This window comes from Muntiacus reevesi, chromosome 13 (assembly GCF_963930625.1).
Source record: "Muntiacus reevesi chromosome 13, mMunRee1.1, whole genome shotgun sequence".
Classification (NCBI taxonomy): Eukaryota; Metazoa; Chordata; class Mammalia; order Artiodactyla; family Cervidae; genus Muntiacus; species Muntiacus reevesi.
The window spans coordinates 55646456-55665679 of record NC_089261.1 but is presented as its reverse complement, the minus strand read 5'-3'; the positions used below and the strand labels follow the sequence as shown (position 1 = coordinate 55665679).

Here is a 19224-nt window from a genome sequence, read left to right as displayed (position 1 = left end):
CAAAAAATGATACTGGAAAAACTGAATATCCATATGCAAAAAAATGAACTTCAACTTGTACCACATATGATACACAAAAGTTAACTTTATATGAATCATGGACTGGAATGTAAAACCTAAACTATAAAGCTTGTAGAAAAATAATAGAAAGGATTTGTGACCTTTGATTATGAAAATATTCCAAAACCATGATTTATATAAAAATTGAAAATTAGACTATCAAAACTAGAATCTTCTGCTCTTCAAAATACACTCATGAAAAGGAAGACAAGCCAGGCCATGGATGGGGAGAAAATATTTGCAAAACACGTATCTAGTTCAGGGCTTGTATTTAGAACATATAAAATATTCTCAAAACTCAGTAAGAAAACAGAATAGCCCAATAGAAAGCAAAATAATTAAAGAGACACTTTGCTAAAAGAGATATACAGATGTAAAATAAGTACATGAAAAAGTGTTCAGTATCATTAGAAATTAGGGAAAAGCAAATTAAAAGCATAATGAGATACTACTATATATCCATTAGAATGTCTAATTTTTTTTATTAAAAGAAATATAAAGGACTATACTTATACCAAGGACTGGCAAGGATCCAGACTATCTGGAGCTTTCAAACATTGCTGGTAGGCAAAGAGAATGGCCACCTTCAAAAGAAGTTTGGAAGTTTCTTGGAAAGGTAGATACACTCTTATCCTCTGCACCCGGCAGCCATTCTCTGAGGTTTTACTCTAGAGAAATGAAAACTTAGATTCACACATAAGTACAATAAAACTTGTATGTGAATGTTTATAACAACTTTATTCCTAATATCCAAAAATGGAAAGCATGTAAATGTCTTGCATCTGGTTACTAAATAGACTATGGTACATTCATACAGTGGAATACTTACTCAGTGTTAAACAAGAATCAACTATTGATACCTGCAATAACATGTATTATACTAAGTGAGAGAAGCCAGGCACAAAAGGTTATATACTGTATGATTCTACTCTGGAAAAGGTAGATCTGTAAGGACAGAAACCATTGAGATATGAGGCATTGAGCACCGCTGGGTTTGATTACTTATCAGCATGAGGGTATGTTTTGGAGTGATATAATTATTCTAGGTCTTGATTTGGTGATGGTACTTTGATTATATGCACTTAACAAAACTCAGAATCGTACACTAAAAAGGGTAAAGTATGTAAATTATACCTTAGTAAAATAAAAATCTTAATTGGTTCAATGTGACTTTTATTGTATTCCCTGGTGAAAATGTTACTCTCTTTGAACCAAGACTTCCATGCCCTCGGAGCCTAAAGTTATGAGGATGACAAGCAGCAGTTATTTCCCAAATGTCACTGGCAATGGTGGTAAATAGGACTGCAACTACTTTTATCCCTTGGTTTCTCTGCCCATATTTTCTACCCAATTGAAGTTGTAGTATCATGCAGTGAGATTGCATTTGACACAAGTCTTGAAAAATGACTAGAGTTGCAACAGATTTACAAAGTAGGATGGATTTCCAGGAAGAAGAAATTGTAAGAGCCAAACTGTGAATGCAGGAAGTGCATAAGTTGTTTCATTGGAGCATTAAGTGTAGGTAGGAACGTATTGGGATAAAGAACACAAAGGAAAGTTGGGCCATATAGTGATGTCATGCAAAAGAGAGTATATGTAATTCTATAATCCATTCAAGGGCTCTGAAAGATGAGTTGCCTGATGGTCTTTGCACACTTTAGCAAGACTGGTGGGTCAGCAGTCCTTAAGATGGATTTATATGGCTCAAGAGTAAAGGTGGTTGGAATGACCCTCTGACTTTGAATAGAATACACTTCCAAACTTTAAAGCATTGGCATTTTCACCTATATCTACATTTACATCCCTATCTACTGTTCTAGAACTAATTATCTTTTTTGTTGAATGAAATTTAAGGTTTATCATAGCTTTTTGGGATTCCCTGGTAGCTCAGTTGATAAAGAATTCGCCTGCAATGCAGGAAACCCCAGTTCTATTCCTGGGTCAGGAAGATCCCCTGGAGAAGGGGTAGGCTACCCACTCCAGAATTCTTAGACTTCCCTGGTGGCTCAAATAGTAAAGAATCCACCTGCAGTGTGGGAGCCCTGAGTCAGGAAGATGCCCTGGAGAAGTGATAGGCTACCCACACCAGAATTCTTGGGCTTCTCTGGTGTCTCAGACCATAAAGAATCTGGCCACAATGCAGCGGACCCAGGTTCGATCCCTGGGTTGGGAAGATCCTCTAGAGGAGGACATGGCAACCCACTCCAGTGTTCTTGCCTGAAGAATCCCCATGAACAGGGGAGCTTGGCAGGCTACAGTCCATGGGGTCACAGAGTTGGACATGACTGAGCGACTAAGCACATAGCACATAGCTTTTCAGATAAATTTATATTAGGATAGTCTTGCTTTTTCCCTGGCACTAATCATATCTAGATATCTAGACTTTCCTAGGACAAAGATTTAACCTTGAATTATAATCCCAGCAGTTAGTTCCTGAACTGTCCTCCTAAACCCAGTTACCTCTAAATCTAAATCATCTCCAAAGGCTTTCCTGGTTGCTTAGATGGTAAAGAATCTGCCTGCAGTGTAGGAGACCAGGGTTTGATCCCTGGGTTAGGAAGATCGCCTGGAGAAGGGAATGGCTACCCACTCCAGCATTCTCGCCTGCAGCATTCCATGGACAGAGGAGCCTGGCAGGCTACAGTGCATGGGTTGCAAAGAGTCAGACATGACAGTTACTAACACAGGACTGGAGCCCAGTAGTCTGACCATAGAACCTGCACACCTTGACCTCTTTAATGTCCAGGTAGAGGTCATAATTCAAACAAGTCAGTTACAGCACTGTATGGTTATCAGGCTTGGCTGTTGGGACTTTGCGGAGCAAGATTCTCTCATAGGAACCTGATGGTGAAAGTAGCTTCTAGTATGTGGAACAGTCCTGAGCAAGTGAGTCTGGACTCGGGGGTAAGACACTGGAGGACAGATGGGGAAATGAGAAAAACGTGAAACACGAAGGTTGGACAAGCATAGCGGGAATGGAGAAATAGGGCTACAGTTAGGCACATAGATCCTGAGCACTCCTTCCAGTTATGCCGTATAGGCATCAGGTCTTACTGATGAACCTCATCTGATGGTGGTTCTTGAGCCCATTTTGATGTCAGGAAGGTCAGCATTGCCCCCAGAACACTGGCTCTTATTGTCTGACCACAAAGACTGACCTAGGCTCAGGAAGACTGCTGTGGAGAAATACATCATGTTCAGTGACTTCCTTTATTTGTAAAGTCCATGCTTAACTATAGGGGTGGGCATTTGGTGTGTGTTTTTATAGCAGCTGCACTCCGCAGCCATTAAAATCTGACAGAACAGCAGGAAAATAGCCTCAGGCTGAGTTGACCTTCCATTCAAATCAAATGGCTTGTTTATCAAGCAAATGCATATTAAGGGTTATTAGTTCTCATTAAGGGATTTTAGCAAATTAAAAGGTTGATTGATAGCCCTTATCTGTACCCTTTTGTTCCCCATGCCAGTGCTGGTGATGTCATTGGACGTTAATGAATTATAGGAAAGAAAGCACCTGCAAACACACAGAATAGCAATTGCATATTAAAAATTTTTCTTTCCAAGGGCTGAATCTTAGAACAGCCTCAAAAATGTTACAAGAAGGAAATTCACTTGATTGATTTTTGCTGCTGCTGTTAAAAATATCATTCTCTGTATGTCTAGATGCTGTGCTATGACCCTAAAGGCTTAATTTTTGTTATTTTTCATTTATTTACCTCTTCAAACTTCATCTTTTATATCAATGAAATGACTGATTTTAATAACTGATGCCTATTTTGTATTTTAAAGGTTTTCTTTGATTATAAAAATAATATATTTATCTAGAAATATGAAAATATGCTATGAACATTGAAAAAATCAGTTACGAATCACCCAGGAAAATCATTATGAATATTTTACTTTATTTCTTCCAGGCTGTTTCTATAATGTGTATGTGGTAATATGTGTTGTACATAATATAGTTGTATTAAACTTTCTTATATGTGCATTTTATGTATTAGTTTAATGTAATATGTCATATCTATTGTATATTTTATTAATTGGGCTTGTAATGTACACATAGTTTGGTATTTTATTTTTTACTTTGCTGTATCACAGGACAATCATTAATAAACTTGAGTGAGCCGTGATTTTAATATAATGTCATTAAATTTTCTTTGAATTCATTTAACATTTTTGGTGCCAGAGGTGGCTTTATTTTCCGTTACTTTTTAACTTCACTTACTTTTAAGCTCTTCCTTATCTTTGCGTTTTTAAACTCTTCTGTTATTTTCTCTCGATGTTTTGTAAATAGATTAAAAAAATATTTATTTTAATTGGAGGCTAATTACTTTACAATATTGTGGTGGTTTTTGCCATACACTGACATGAATCAGCCATGGGTGTACATGTGTCCCCCATCCTGAACCCCCCTCCCACCTCCCGCCCCATCCCATCCCTCTGGGTGATCCCAGTGCACTGGCTTTGAGTGCCCTGTTTCATGCATTGAACTTGGACTGGTGATCTATTTCACATATGTAACATACATGTTTCAATGCTATTCTCTCAAATCATCCCACCCTTGCCTTCTCCCACAGAGTCCAAAAGTCTGTTCTTTATATCTGTGTCTCTTTTGCTATCTCGCATATAGGGTCATCATTACCATCTTTCTAAATTCCATATGTATGCATTAATATACTGTATTGGTGTTTTTCTTTCCAACTTATTCACTCTGTATAATAGGCTCCAGTTTTATCCACCTCATTAGAACTGACTCAAATGCATTCTTTTTTTATAGCTGAGTAATATTCCATTGTGTATATGTATCATAACTTCCTTATCCATTCATCTGCTGATGAACATCTAGGTTGCTTCCATGTCCTGGCTATTATAAACAGTGCTGCGAAGAACATTGGGATACATGTGTCTCTTTCAATTCTGGTTTCCTCAGTGTGTATACCCAGCAGTGGAATTGCTGGGTCATATGACAGTTCTATTTCCAGCTTTTTAAGGAATCTCCACACTGTTCTCCATGGTGGCTATACTAGTTTGTATTCCCACCAACAGTGTAAGAGGGTTCCTCTTTTCTCCACACCCTCTCCAGCATTTACTGTTTGTAGACTTTTTGATAGCAGCCATTCTGACTGGCATGAGATGGTACCTCATTGTGGTTTTGATTTGCATTTCTCTGATAATGAGTGATGCTGAGCATCTTTCCATGTGTTTGTTAGCCACCTGTGTGTTTTCTTTGAAGAAATGCCTGTTTAGTTCTTTGGCCCATTTTTTGATTGGGTCGTTTATTTTTCTGGAATTGAGCTGTATGAGCTGCTTATATATTTTTGAGATGAATTCTTTTTCAGTTGCTTTGTTTGCTATTATTTTCTCCCATTCTGAAGGCTGTCTTTCCACCTTGCTTATAGTTTCCTTCATTGTTCAAGAGCTTTAAAGTTTAATTAGACCCCATTTGTTTATTTTTTACTTTTATTTCCATATTTCTGACAGGTGGATCATAGAGGATCCTGCTGTGATTTATAGATTTTTAAGTTTTTCTTTAGCCTAATCTGAGATTTTATATACATATATATGTATATATATATTTATTTATTTATTCTTTTATTACAGATGTAAAAGTGTGTTTCTTGCAGAATAATTAGAAATTATAGATCAGTTATGTGTAAATCAATAACCTCTTCCCCCCAACTGTTAGTGTTTTGTATACTTTAAAATTTTTTATATATACATATAACACATATATACTTATTTAGCAAGCAAAGTATTTTAAATATGAGATCCTATTGTTTTTAGTGCTGTTTTTTACTTAATAAAATATTCTGAAACTTTTTATCACTTCATATAGTTAATGGAAATATTTTAATGATATTGTATGATTTAATGAGATTGTATCTCACTATTCATAATTTTTAAATAGATTCCTTTAGTTATTTACATTATTTTCATTTTTGCAATGGTAAACAGAACTGCAGTGAATAACTTTGTAGCTACCTTAGATACATCAATCATTATATTTTTAGAATACAATCCTAGAAGTGAACTTTTTGAGAAAAAGATATATGAAATATAGAATTTGTGTTAAAAAATGTGAGTTAATTTATTACTATAGTTGTCTTGTTTATATTTTCTGTTTACCATGCTTTCTTATAATTTTGTTTACTCCTAGATCTCTATTTTTTATTTTCTCTTCATGAACTAAAATATTTACATCTTATCAGTATTTGCCTTTAAATTGAATAAATGCTCAAAGCTTTATTTTATTTTATTTATTTTTTTTATTAGTTGGAGGCTAATTACTTCACAACATTTCAGTGGGTTTTGTCATACATTGATATGAATCAGCCATAGAGTTACACGTATTCCCCATCCTGATCCCCTCTCCCACCTCCCTCTCCACCCGATTCCTCTGCCCACCAGGCCTGAGCACTTGTCTCATGCATCCCACCTGCCATATGACCCAGCAATCCCACTCCTGGGCATACACACTGAGGAAACCAGATCTGAAAGAGACACGTGCACCCCAATGTTCATTGCAGCACTGTTTATAATAGCCAGGACATGGAAGCAACCTAGATGCCCATCAGCAGATGAATGGATAAAGAAGCTGTGGTACATATACACCATGGAATATTACTCAGCCATTAGAAAGAATTCATTTGAATCAGTTCTAATGAGATGGATGAAACTGGAGCCCACTATACAGAGTGAAGTAAGCCAGAAAGATAAAGAACATTACAGCATACTAACACATATGTATGGAATTTAGAAAGATGGTAACAATGGCCCTATATGCAGGGCAGAAGAAGAGACGCAGAAGTACAGAACAGAGTTTTGGACTCTGTGGGAGAAGGCGAGGGTGGGATGTTTCGAAAGAACAGCATGTATATTATCTATGGTGAAAGCTTTATTTTTATATTTATAAACCCTAAGTATAAGACTTCCTATTATTTTCTTTTGTTGTCTGTTTCATGGTTTTGAATAAAAGGGAATTAATTTGATTTTTAAAAATTTCTGTTATTCTCCAGTGTTAGACTCTGTCTGACAAACCATGGTGGACCCACACATTCCCCAGCTTGTATATGTTATAGGATCAGATTTTGGGCAGCAACAATCTCGTCCAGGTGAGATGTTTGTGGAGTATTAGATAGAAAGCTGACAGGGGGACATAGCTTACATGGATGCAGCAAGAAGCAGAGATGGCAGAGAGATTCAGGGTCCAGCAAGCAGGCAAATAGTTGGCAGTGGAAGCAGGCAGACCTAGCTCAGATACAGAACACGACGTGCCTCAAGAGCAGTAGAACTAAGTAGATGAGTCACAGTCAGGCTCTAAGAACCTTGATGAAAATATTTTTGTGGGGCATGGCTTAGTCCTCTACCATCAGAGTCCTGGCATGGATGGCATAGATGGTGGTGTGTAGGAAAAAGCAACAAGATGCTCAGTTAATGTCTTTCAGGGCAGAGGCCTCACATGCCTTCCTGTCCAGCCCAGAACTGAAGCTGTTGTGAGCCTGGTGGACCCCTTGGGTGGAGAATTAAAATCCTCAGGGCTGAGAGTTAGGTTCTTGACATTCCCCAAGTAAAATGAAGTTCCACTAATTACCTCAAAGAACACATAAACCTGAGCCATTTCTCTGATACATTTTAGTTCTTTGTCATCTTTTTGGAATACCTGGAAATACTTTCCCAAGATAAATAGCTGATATAAGCAAGCATTAAAAAAATGCATCTTTTTTATGTTCTCATATTCCATACTCTTTAATTTTATCAGAGAAAAAAATTCACTGATTGAAAGGTTTCTAATTTTTTAATAGCTTTATCTGAAAAATCTAAAAACTATGGTGACAGTTGCTATAGAAATTCTCAGAAACAGATCAAAACAATTAAAATAGTCTTTCAACTCATAAATGAATACAAATCTCAAATTTATTAGTTTTTCTTTATGAAGTAATATGTGGTCTGTTTAAAACTCTGAAATATAATTATTCAGCAAATTTGAATCGACTTTTAAAAAATATACAATTAAATGGCTCTGTCTTAAAAGAACTTGCTTCCTGTATTGGAAAAAAAAGATCTAGTTGTTCAAATAGTCTTATTCTCTAAAAGAAGATACATTCTTTGCATTGAAATGTTAACTCAGCCCATTCTTAAATATATCACCCACTTAGTTCTCACTCTCGTTTTTATTCTAGACTTCTATGTTAATGTGTAATTGCAGATTTCCTTGAAGTTCTCAATTTAATCAGAAAAAAATGAAATTAATGCAATTTTGTTATCCTTCTATCTAACAGACCTGTTCTGATTATCTTAATTTATTAGCAACGATGGTCTTCCCAGGCGGCTCAGTGGTAAATAATCTGTCTGCTAATGCAGGAGACATGGGCTCAATCCTTGGGTGGGGAAGATCCCCTGGAGGAGGAAATGGCAACCCGCTCCAGTATTTTTGCCTGGAGAACCCCATGGAGAGAGGAGCCTGGTGGGCCACCGTGCACGGGGTCACAAAGAGTCAGACATAACTTAGTGCCTAAACAGCAACAACAAAATTAGCAAAGATGTTCTTTACATCTCTTAGTACTTGGCAGTTTTCAAGTGTGTTACATCTTTAATCTGAGTTAATATTTTAGCAGATACTTAAGAAAGATATTAACCATATCAAGGAGGATACATTTAAGATGGAATAACTTGTTTGAATATTTCTGGACCAGAAAAACATTAATGACCTTTGTTGCTCTCTCACACTCTTACCCTCAACCACATTTTTTACCTCTTTCAGTCTCTCAGTTGCCAACAAGGAAAGCTATCTCAACAAGGGATTCCCGACCTGTTCCAGTAATTTTTTAATCATTAATGAAAAAGATGATCACTGCCATTTTAAAATGTTTGTAATTATGAAATGCCTTTTGGTTGTTTTAATTTTTCAATGTTAAGACCAACCCATCTATTTTAGGATTGTAACCATTTATCTGGCCTTTTGCTAGTCAGGGATTAAAATAAACATGAAGTCAGACAGAAAAAGGTAAATATCATATGATATCACTTATATGTGGAATCTTTAAAAAATGATACAAAGGAACTTATTTACAAAACAGAAACAGACTCACAGATGCATACAGAACAAATTTATGGTTACCAAAAGGGAAAGGTTGGGGGAGGAATAAATTAGGACTTCAGGATTAACATATTCACATTACTATATAAGAAAAAGATAACCAACAAGGACCTACTGTAAAACATAGGGAACTTGACTCAATATTCTGTGATGATGTAAATTGGAAAAGAATCTGAAGAATAATGGATATATATATATACCTGAATCATTTATCTATACACCCAAAACTAGCACAACATTGTAAATCATCTATACTCCAATATAAAATAAGAATTTTTTTAAAAAAGAAAAAACCTAGGTATTTTTTCTTTCCTTTGTTCTCGTCGTAGGATTCCCAGGTAGCTCACTGGTAAAGAATCCACCTGCCAACCAGGAGATGCAGGAGACACCGGTTTGATCCCTGGGTTGGGAAGATTCCCCTGGAGATGGAAATGGCAACTCACTCCAGTATTTTTTCCTGGGAAATCCCTTGGACAGGGGAGCCTGGCGGGCTGTGGTCCACGGGGTCGCAAAGAGTCGGACATGACTGACTGAGCACACACATAGTTGTAGGGTTATTCTAGATAGTCCAGTTAATAAACACCAAATTTTCTTTGCTTCTCACTTCGGTAAGAGTCCTATGTGGGTATTCCTGACTAGCGGACAATTTTTCTCCGAGAGGTTACTCAGAGAGCTCTATCTTTCTGCCTGATTCTACCATCTTCCAGCGCCTCTCGGTTTGCTCCCTCCAGACCTATCTCCAGGTTCTTAAAAGCTTCAGGATGGAGATAATATAGTCCTTCTCATCTTCCCTTGTTGAGAACTAGTCACGTGAACAAACCTAAAATGTATCTCCTCCTGAGCAAGTACATCCTGGAATCAGCACCAGGCTAAATAGAGAGAGCAAACTTTGGAGAGGGGGTGGCAGTTAATCATCAATCCCATCAGAGATTAAATTATGAATACTTCAAAAATCATACTTGTGGTGCTATTTAACAGCGCAGCAGTAACAAGATAGGTTCAAGATTTTGCAGGGAGGTTTTTAAGCGCATGACTACATGTATGCAAAGGATCAAACTGTGTTCAAAGCCTCCCATTCTTTTGACTGATTGTGTTTTGGAATCCTGTCTGCCTCTCTCCTTATCTGATCATCTAGAAGACTTGAGCTCAAGGCAGCACTTCATGCGCCCCATTTCCTAACATCTTCTCCCCAACTAAGCACCTACTGATAGCTTCAGTTGGACTGTCTCCTGCTTTGTTGCAAAGACTTCCAGCATCTGTTACTTCAGATGGAAGTGGCAGCCTTACTATTTCTCAGTCAGCAGCTGATGCACCATAGGTTAAGGAGAGTTGAAAGATTTATATTTTAAATAAACATCCTTAAGATCTGGAAGCCTAAGGGCTTCCCAGATGGCTCAGGTGATAAAGTGTCTGCCTGCAATGTGGGAGACCTGAGTTTGATCCCTGGGTCAGGAAGATCCCCTGGAGAAGGAAACGGCAACCCACACCAGTACTCTTGCCTGGAAAATTCTATGGACGGATGAGCCTGGTAGGCCACAGTCCATGGGGTCGCAAAGAGTCAGACATGACTGAGTAACTTTACTTTCACTTTAAGATCTGACAGAGCATGAAAGAAAGATCTATTTATGTTTTTAAAGGATTTTTCAATGGTGAGAGAATTGCTAAATTAGGAAGCCCCCATAGTTTATCACAAAAATTATGATATTGCAAGTGGAAAAACTCTCAAACTTTAGCTAATGCTGAGATTGTAGCCTATTTTCAAAGTGTACCTCATCTTGTTGATAATTCGTTTTAAGGACTAGATGTCAGGAATCTGACTGAAATTTTTTTCTGAGGAAATTAAGCTCATTTCCTCTTGTGTTATTCTTCCACAGAATAAAGACAATTGCTGGTTATGATATTTAGCCCATTGAAATTTATTATGTCATTGCACATGTTCTTAGTCTCTTGTATACCATAGTTTTATTTATTTACTATTTTTTTCTTTTTCACTATTTTTTTTTATAGGATATTGTATATAGTTCTCTGTGCTATATAGTTGGACTTTGTTGTTTATCCATTCTATATGTAATAGCTTGTATCTGCTAGTCCCAAACTTCTGAAACAATCCTCCCTTGCCCCTAAAGCCCTTGGCAATTACAAGTCTGTTGCCCATGTCTGTATGTTTCTGTTTCATAAAGTTCATTTGTGTCATGCTTTATAAATGAATAATATGAATATCATATAAATGGTATCATATGGTATTTGTCTTTCTGACTTACTTCACTTAGTGCGATAATCCCTAGGTCCATCCATGTCACTGAAAAGGAAATTATTTCATTGCTTTTATGACTGAGTAGTATTCCATTGTGTATATGTACCATGTCTTCTTTATCCATTCATCTGTTGATGGACTTCTAGGTTTCCATGTTTTGACAGTTGTAAATAGTGCCGCTCTAAACACAGAAGGCATGTATATTTTTGCATTATAGTTTTGTCTGGATATATACCCAGGAGTGGGACTGCTGGATCATATAATAATTCTACTTTCAGTTTCTTGAGGAATCTCCATACTGTTTTCCATAGTGGCTGTACAAATTTGCATTCCCATCAATAGTGTAGGAGGGTTCCCTTTGGATGAGATAATTTTAAAATCTTCTCCTGGAGTATAATTTAATTTTGCTCTCAATCTTTAGTGTTGAAGTGTCAATTTTACCTGCAGCTTGCCTTTCAGAAATAATCCAACAAATATTCTCATATTATATCACTGTCAATATTTAAGAATAATATTAAAAAAAAAGAATAATATTAGTTTTCTAAATGACATTAAGTCTTGCTTTTGAAAACCAACAAAAATATACAGGAGGCTAATAAAAGTACAAGTGAAAATAGCAGAGAGAGTAGTTGGAAGCTCCCCATGCCCTTCATATGGACTTTCAATGAAATAATGCATGTAAATGATAAAAATCAAGTTACATTAAATTTATAATCCACAATATATTGCCACAGATTCCAATTTTTATACTTATATAATTAACTGTGCCTCTCATTAACTTTACAGAATCCTTTTAAGTCTTATTACTTAACCATAGCTTCATGCTAGTTAATTATGGAAAATGTAAGGCAAAGGTATTTTTTTAAAAGAATTATAACTCATTCAGGTGCCTTAAAACACTTAACACTGAGGGTACACAAAATTAGCTGCACTTGTCAAGTAATTTTTCAAGCCAGATATTAAAAATGAGCATGCAGAGGATTCTCTCACTTAGATTTGGGCAATTTTGAAAGAGTATGTGGTTCATCGGAACCATGGTGTGCTCCATAGCAGAATGAGAATTCACCAAGGACGGAAAATGTTCATCTACTGCTTTCTGTAAATGAAAGTTTAGACAATAAAATGACAAGAATTGTCCAACTGTGGAGATGATGGAGCTTACCTACTGGGCTGGACCACTAGGCGAGATGATTTTCACAAGTATCTTTTCAACCAGGAAAATTGACGCTGTACAGTAATGATAAAAGGATTCACAGGAGGGTTTTTATTTACTGTTGTTGTTGTTACTGTTTTTTAAGAAGTCTGAAACCATTCTGAAATGCAATGGATCTGAAGACAGAAACCCTCAATTCTAGACCAAATTAGTAACTTCTCATGCTACATGTAGTTGCTATGAGAACTGAGTAAGATATATTTGAAAGTGAATATGCAGGTACTAGGTTCAGGAACTCTTTCAATTACATGTTCTCTCTTTCTCTATTTTTCCCTTGGAAGCAATAAAGGATTGTATTCCCTTATGGTGGTGCTGGGATTGATCTGTTGTGAATTTTTTTTAAAGATTTTTTTTGATGTGGACCATTTTAAAGTCTTTATCAAATGTGTTACAATATTGCTTCTGTTTTTATGTTTTGGTTTTTTGACCACAAAGCATGTGGGATCTTAGTTCCCTGACCAGGAATCAAACCAGCAACCATTGCATTGGAAGGCAAAGTCTTAACCACTGGGCCCCCTGGGAAGTCCAGATCTGTTGTGAATTGTGCTTCTTTGGATATTTGTGTCATTTCACACTTGAGAACATTATTTTGAGGACAGGGTCTTCTCCTTACTCCCTATTTTATCTGGCTCATTGCTGACCACAGTTCTTCCAAAGTGTCCTTAAAAATATTTGTTGTTGTTATTGCTCAGTCACTCAATCATGTCTGATTCTTTGCAACCTCATGGACTGCAGCACTCCAGGCTTCCATGTCCTTTACTATCTCCTGGAGCTTGCTCAAACTCATGTCTATCCAGTCAGTGATGCCACCCAACCATCTCATCCTCTGTTATCCCCTTCTCCAGTATCAGAGCTTCAGCTTCAGCATTGGTCCTTCCAATGAATATTCATGGTTGATTCCTTTAGGATGGACTGGTTTGATCTCCTTGCAACCCAAGGAACTCTCAAGAGTCCTCCAGCACCACAGTACAAAAGCATCAATTCTTCGGCACTCAGCCTTCTTAATGGTCCAACTCTCACACCCATGCATGACTACTGGAAAAGCCATAGCTTGACCTTAATTGAATAATTGAGTTTCAAGTGACAATGAACTTGTAGCCTGGACTTGATTTTCTCCTTTGTAGTATTAGGTAGGAGAAGCTATAAAGGCTTCCCTCTTTCCCTCCTTGGGAAACAGGGAAGTTTGGCTTTGAAAACAAGAACTAGAAAATCTAAAAGGGTGTAGAATGGGAAACAAACCAAAAAAAAATTTGATCAAGGAAGCCCTTGACGTTTCCTTGAAATTATACAATTCTACCCAAGTTCTGAGTGTGTGAATTTCCTTCAGTTCAGTTCAGTTCAGTCACTCATTCATGTCCGACTCTTTGTGACCCCATGAATCGCAGCATGCCAGGCCTCCCTGTCCATCACCAACACCCGGAGTTTACTCAAGCTCATGTCCATCGAGTTGGTGATGCCATCCAACCATCTCACCCTCTGTCATCCCCTTCTCCTCCTGCCCCCAATCCCTCCCAGCATCAGGGTCTTTTCCAAAGAGTCAACTGTTTGCATGAGGTGGCCAAAGTACTGGAGTTTCAGCTTCAGCATCAGTCCTTCCAATGAACACCCAGGACTGATCTCCTTTAGGATGGACCAGTTGGATCTCCTTGCAGTCCAAGGGACTCTCAAGAGTCTTCTCCAACACCATAGTTCAAAAGCATCAATTTTTCGGCACTCAGCTTTCTTCAGAGTCCAACTCTCACATCCATACATGACCACTGGAAAAACCATAGCCTTGACCAGATAGACCTTTGTTGGCAAAGTAATGTCTCTACTTTTTAATATGCTGTCTAGGTTGGTCATGACTTTCCTTCCAAGGAGTAAGTGTCTTTTAGTTTCATGGCTGCAATCACCATCTGTAGTGACTCTGGAGCCCCCCAAAATAAAGTCTGACACTGTTTCCACTGTTTCCCCATCTATTTCCCATGAAGTGATGGGACCAGATGCCATGATCTTAGTTTTCTGAATGTTGAGCTTTAAGCCAACTTTTTCACTCTCCTCTTTCAGGTTCATCAAGAGGCTTTTTAGTTCGTCTTCACTTTCTGCCATAAGGGTGGTATCATCTGCATATCTGAGGTTATTGATATTTCTCCTGGCAATCTTGATTCCAGCTTGTACTTCTTCCAGCCCAGCGTTTCTCATGATATACTCTGCATAGAAGTTAAATAAGCAGGGTGACAATATACAGCCTTGATGTACTCCTTTTCCGATTTGGAACCAGTCTGTTGTTCCATGTCCAGTTCTAACTGTTGCTTCCTGACCTGCATACAGGTTTCTCAGGAGGCAGGTCAGGTGGTCTGGTATTTCCATCTCTTGAAGAATTTTCCACAGTTTATTGTGATCTACACAGTCAAAGGCATTGGCGTAGTCAATAAAGCAGAAATAGATGTTTTTCTGGAACTCTCTTGCTTTTTTGATGATCCAACATGTGTTGGCAATTTGATCTCTGGTTCCTCTGCCTTTTCTAAAACCAGCTTGAACATCTGGAAATTCACGGTTCACATATTGTTGAAGCCTGGCTTGGAGAATTTTGAGCATTACTTTACTAGCATGTGAGATGAGTGCAATTGTGTGGTAATTTGAGCATTCTTTGGGATTGCCTTTCTTAGGGATTGGAATGAAAACTGACCTTTTCCAGTCCTGTGGCCACTGCTGAGTTTTACAAATTTGCTGGCAGATTGAGTGCAGCACTTTCACAGCATCATCTTTCAGGATTTTAAATAGCTCAATTGGAATTCCATCACCTCCACTAGCTTTGTTCATAGTGATGCTTTCTAAGGCCTACTTGACTTCATATTCCAGGATGTCTGGCTCCAGGTCAGTGATCATACCATCGTGATTAACTGGGTCGTGAAGATCTTTTTCGTACAATTCTGTGTATTCTTGCCACCTCTTCTTAATATCTTCTGCTTCTGTTAGGTCCATACGATTTCTGTCCTTTATCAAACCCATCTTTGCATGAAATGTTCCCTTGGTAGCTCTAATTTTCTTGAAGAAATCTCTAGTCTTTCCCATTCTGTGGTTTTCCTCTATTTCTTTGCATTGATCCCTGAGGAAGGCTTTCTTATCTCTCCTGGCTGTTCCTTGAAACTGCATTCAAATGGGAATATCTTTCCTTTTCTCCTTTGCTTTTCGCTTTTCTTCTTTTCACAGCTATTTGTAAGGCCTCCTGAGACAACCATTTTGCCTTTTTGCATTTCTTTTCCATGGGGATGGTCTTGATCCCTGTCTCCTATACAATGTCACGAACCTCTGTCCATAGTTCATCAGGCTCTCTGTCTATCAGATCTACTCACTTAAATCTATTTCTCACTTCCATTGTATAGTCATAAGAGATTTGATTTAGGTCATACCTGAATGGTCTAGTGGTTTTCCGTACTTTCTTCAGTTTAAGTCTGAATTTGGCAATAAGGAGTTCATGATCTGAGCCACAGTCAGCTCCCAGTCTTGTTTTTGCTGACTGTATAGCGCTTCTCCATCTTTGGCTGCAAGGAATATAATCAATCTGATTTCGGTGTTGACCATCTGGTGATGTCCATGTGTAGAGTCTTCTCTTGTGTTGTTGGAAGAGGGTGTTAAGATTTATTTATTATTGTTCTATTTACAAGGAACTGTGTATAGCAGAGTTAAGAACATTGCCCTTTATGGTTTCAATTTACTAACTCATTTTATGTATTTTGCTGCTAATTTGAGGTGATTTAGTTTCATAGCCTTGAGTAAAAGTGTATTTTGCTATTTAATATAGTAGGCAAACTAACCAAAAAAAAAAAAAAACAGCACTTTTTTTTTTTTTGGTAGAAGGGATGATGCTGAGAAGTAATGAGTTTCTTTATAAGAATTTTCTTTTACCTTGTTTCAAATCATGAGGCATAAAAAAAAAAATCATGAGGCATTTGGAAGTTCATAGTAGAACCTAACTGAGATGAGCGTGAGAGAGGGCCAGAGGGAGGAGGCAGGAGTGAGGGAGAATGCATGTGCATGCATACAGTCATTAAGCAATTGTTTATTTAGGACTTATGCAATAAATAAACCATTTACTGCAGATGGTGGAAAAGAAAATAATGAAGGACAAGAAGAAAGAACTGCTTCTCAGCATCTGCTTTGAGCAAGGCCCTTAGTTTGGTGTTGTACATTCTATCTTACTTGATTCTCATATCTATCTAGGGTAGAAAATACTGTTATCTCCACATTTATTTACAAGGAAATTGAGGTTTGGTGAAGTAACTTGCTTAAGGTAACTGTGGTGATAAGGACAAGAGAGAGGATTAGAATTCAGATCCCTTTGATGTCCAAGCTCCTTCAACTATACTGTGCTCCTTCCACAGCTACGAAGAAGTATTTGAAGATTCACTGAAGTCATGCAGGGTTATCAGCAGGATTTCACGTGAACTATATGCTCCAGAGACCATGACAGAGATAAACCATCTCTGAGGTCGGCTTTAATTCTCCACACACAGCTGGGCAGGATTTAGGTAAAACTGTGATGTAGACGAATATTGTTTCATGTCCCAGCTTGTCATTGTTGACCTTTCTACTTTTTTTTTCTCGGCATCTCTTTCTTTAGGTCCTGTCTTCTTTTTACCAATAAAAGCAAGAAAGAGTTGGCATCAGGCATTATACATATAGCCATTATATGTATAATCCCTATGCTAACTACATTTTGTTTTTAAACTGTTTTTATTTTTTAAAAAATGATATATGTATACTGTTAAAATGTGCTCCAAGATACAACCAAATAAATAAATAAACAGAACAACTCAGCAGGTCACTGCTCCACACCTCCTGGCTCTTGAATCCCACTTTCTTGAGGTAAACAGATACCTTCAACTATTTTAGTCGTTTCTTTTGGTAGCTCCTCCCATCCCGCTAATAGCAGGCCTAAACAGCTACATCTTTAATTATGCACTTAAGTCTAAATGGTATTTACTCATTTATCTCCATGAACGTTGGGGATTAGTTCTCAGATCTTCCCTGTCTTCCTACCTATTAGTAAAGTTAGAATCACAATCTTTGGTAAAATCTTGTTTAGTTTTACATGCTACTCACTGCTGAACCACCTAATGTATTACAATTTCTTTTCTTTTGTTCTGAATTTCTTGTTTCTCTTGGCTTATGGTTTGCAGTGTTCATTAGGATGGATACAACTGCTGGGGAAAAAAAGCAAAATGGTAGTGGCTTGAGAAAAGGGATTTATTTCTGTCTTGTGCAATAGTCTGAGGAAGACGTCAAGAGCTGATATGATGGTTCCAGTGACAAAGACCCAGACTCCTTTCATTGTATTGTTTCATCAGCCTTAACACCTGGTTTCCACTTCTTGGTCTAAAAATGCTTCTCTCTATCTTGACCATCCTGTCTAATTTTCTAAAAGTGGAAATTGAAGAGGGTGTCCTCTTGTGAATTTTCAAACATCACATCCCGTTCATTGGCCACCATTCAGACTCATGGCCACAGATACATACTTCAAAGAGGATACGAAATTTGTCTTAATAGCACAGTTACCTATTTAGCTAAATTTAAATTGGGAGTTTTAACTAAAGGAAAAAGGTAGAGAGAATATTTGGAACATAGAACTGTCTCCTTGATGCCCACTCAACATTTTTTTAAACTTCTGCCTCTACTATGGCATAGAACTGTCCATTCTTATATCACCTTTACATCCTAATTACCAAATCCTGTGACCTCTTTTTGGTCAGTAGGAAATTTCTTTCACGGAAATTTTGTCCAATTCCATTGAGTAAATTTTCTGAAAATCCCTACTAGAGTTTACAAGTGTCCTTCCCTTTTTTATATTGCTGTAATTGTGAAAGGCACGTTTTAAAATTACTGAATGGATTTATTATCTAATATCTCCTATCTACTTTTATTTGTTGATGACTAACAGCTTGCAATGTCAACACAGTTTTAAATATTATTAATACATCTTGACTTTCAGTGATTATATAATCATTTATATAATAGATCTTGCATATACTTTTGTTCCCTCAATAGGATAAATTAATACTATAAAGCTCAGGTTCTATCTGGTCTTTAAGTGCGGTCACAAAATAAATAAAAATCTTTCATGGAGTTGAATTATCTGTCGTTTTATGTTGTTGTGTGCCTGCATGCTCAATCGCTCAGTCATCTCTGACTCCCATGGGCTGTAGCCCACCAGCTTCCTGATGGGTTGCCATTTCCTCCTCCAGGGGCTCTTCCCGCCCCAGTGATAGAACCTGTGTCTCCTGCATTGGCAGGCGATTTGTTGTTGAAATTAATTAAAACTAGTTGATAATAATATTCTTTTAAGCATCAAAATTTGGCAAAAAGTCTTGACTTAAATTTAAGTTTTAGTAATCTAAGCACAATGCATAATCCTGTGATATTATTTCACATCTAATTGGTTCATAATTTTAAACATTTTGAAGAGAAAGAAGAACGAATATCATCTGCTGAATCTTTGAAACTCTGGTTAGAATGTATTCTTGTGGTGTTCACAAGTAGGAGTAGATATTCTTACGTGGGGAGTTGATGTAGAATCCTGCTATTGTCTTGGTTTTCTTGATTATGTTCTGTTCACATGTG

At 37.4% G+C, this 19224-nt stretch overlaps 1 protein-coding gene across 1 annotated transcript in view; it reads left to right on the top strand.

Annotated features, from left to right (window-relative positions):
• INPP4B (inositol polyphosphate-4-phosphatase type II B) overlaps positions 1–19224 on the top strand; it is an 838347-nt gene that overhangs the window by 197024 nt on the left and 622099 nt on the right. The window lies entirely within an intron of this gene.